General features: G+C 44.3%; 1 protein-coding gene across 1 annotated transcript in view; it reads left to right on the forward strand.

Annotated features, from left to right (window-relative positions):
• The first annotated feature begins 147 nt into the window (after positions 1-147).
• Positions 148-2,297, forward strand: part of PRICKLE2 (prickle planar cell polarity protein 2) — a 194,967-nt gene continuing 192,817 nt past the window's right edge. Inside the window, exon 1 of the mRNA XM_027775510.1 lies at positions 148-219. The gene's annotated coding sequence lies outside the window, so the exon portion shown is untranslated. The remainder of the gene's footprint in view (positions 220-2,297) is intronic.

Genomic DNA, 2,297 nt, shown 5'->3' on the forward strand with positions numbered 1-2,297 from the left:
CGCCCCCCGGCCCCCCTGGAAATTTTCCCCGCGTTGTTGGGACCCCCTGCAGGGCCCCCTCTGGCTGCTGGCAGTTGGCAGCCGATGCCGCGCTGGGCTTCTTAGCCACAGAGTCAGCCCTTACCCCTGGGTCCCGGCACCCTTTCCTTGCCTCCTCCCTAGTTTCCTGGGCAGGCGGAGTCGTCCTCACAGCTGCGGAGCAATGCAATGCTGAACGGGGTAAGTCTCACTCACCCCCTGTCCCTCTTGCCAGGCAGAGAGTCGAAGAGTTGTGCGCAGGGCAACTTTGCTCCTGGTTTCAGGACCCTCCCCTAGAAAAGCCTTTCGAAACTAACCTCTGGAAGGATGCACCCTGCCACCCAGACGCTGGAAGTTCCTGAGCTCTGTCGAGGGGATCAAGGGGTAATTGTGGTCCCAGAGTGGCCCAGCTTTCATGCAGCCACTATTAACCAGCAGCGCTAATTATGTCATCACAGGGAAAGGGTGATTTTGTTACAGTATTGAGACTTCTTTGAGGGAAACGTTAACATTTTCCTAAACTTCCTTGTTAAGCAGTCTTTATTCTCAAAATTCATTACTCTTAAATATTTAAAATACATTTACTATTAATGTATTTATTTATACTTATTTATTTCCCCTAAACTATCAAAAAATATTACCTAATGTTTCCAGGAAAATCCACTTTGTTATTTACTTCTCCCCATACAACTTTATATTTTGAGTTTATATCCTCTAAAATGGAAAAGTTGCTTATTTTCTTAGAACTGTAAAAATTCATTTATTTTCTCCGTGGTCTATTCATGCAATTAGGCAATTCCGGATTGGTTAGTTATTCTGTTTAAATTGAGATAAGGAGAGAGAGAGCCCCTTTCCTGGCCTTCCTGGTCCTACATAGGGAGTCTGTGGTTTGGAGAAAGTTGTGGAGGGTGGGGAGGTCAGTTCTTACTCTCCCAGTAATCACATGCACCTTTCAGCTTCTCAGAGGGTCCAGACCATAAAGACTGGGGTCACGCTAATCTGGTTTTCCTGGGCAGCTGTGCCTGATGAAATTTTAAAAGTAAAATATTTGAGATATGTGGTGGGTAGGTAAGGCTTAAAAAATGAAGTTCAGCATTTCCCTCCCCCCATCTCCATCTGTTCACTTGCATATACCTAAGCAAAAAGTTGGGAGTATAATGCAGAGGGTCTGGGTTAACTTTTTTTTTTTTTTTTTTTTTTAAGAGAAGGCAGCTGGAAGACATGCCTTCCGAAATTGGAGCAAAGTCTGATGTTTGGATTGCCAAATTCCATTTCCGCCCATATTAAATTATTTTGGCTTTCAGCAGCCTTCATTTTGCTGGGCTGGCCTTTATTTGTAGTTGTTTAGGTGGTGTGAATCATTTGTATACTTTGGGTTCCCTGCTTTCTGTGCACAGATGTTTTTATCTGTGCAACTAGTAGAGTAATTAGAGAGATGGACACGGCCCTGTCTATACAGACAGGACAAATAGCACTTGGAGAAGATTCGGGCCTTTTCTCTTCAAGTTGTCAGTTGCCAGATCTCCTCAGCCCCAGCCGTTGGGCAATTCAGATAAAGGTGTCAGATGACCTGAGCAGTGAAGAATTTATATGTGCAACTTATTCTGCTCGTCCTACAATAAAACATCTTCCCATGGGGCCAAAAAGTGGGGGGAAGGAGGCTTATAAAAATGATCCTGTGTTCTTAGTCACTGACTCCCCAGCTCTCCCTGGATTTCTGAGAACCTGCCAGGAGAAACTGTTGACTGGATGGAAGTTTCAAGAAATGCAGAACAGAAATCAGGACAAGCCCTCCTTGAACGACTTTTATTTCTGTTTGGAGGAAAGGAACACTTTGTTAGAATAACAAATCATGGCTGCTTTTCAAGAGCAGAAAACGGTTCTTGTTCCGAGGCAGATTCGTTTTGAGAGTGTGAATCATTTGGTTTAGTTTTTTTTTTTTTCGTTTGCGGTGGAAGCTTGGAGATGATTAAACGTCCTGTCTGCAGGAAATTACCAGGAGATTTGAGTATTTTCCTGAATCAGCCTCAGATGGTACACAGCTCTGGATGTAATACAAGAAAGCTCTGTTACTAGGCAGTCTTTCCTCAGTGACACCCTCAACCTCTCCCGGTCTTCCAACTTCTCCCTCTGCAAGCCTTGTGTTTTTTTATTTCTGGGGTTGTACTTCCACTGAAGAAACTGATATAACTCTCATTCCCTTCGTGAGCTTTTTAAGATGGAACTTATTTCTGAGACAGTTTTATCGAGCCGACTTCCCCACTGGCCTCCTCCCACTA

This window comes from Tupaia chinensis, unplaced genomic scaffold (assembly GCF_000334495.1).
Source record: "Tupaia chinensis unplaced genomic scaffold, TupChi_1.0 Scaffold000569_1, whole genome shotgun sequence".
Lineage (NCBI taxonomy): Eukaryota > Metazoa > Chordata > Mammalia > Scandentia > Tupaiidae > Tupaia > Tupaia belangeri.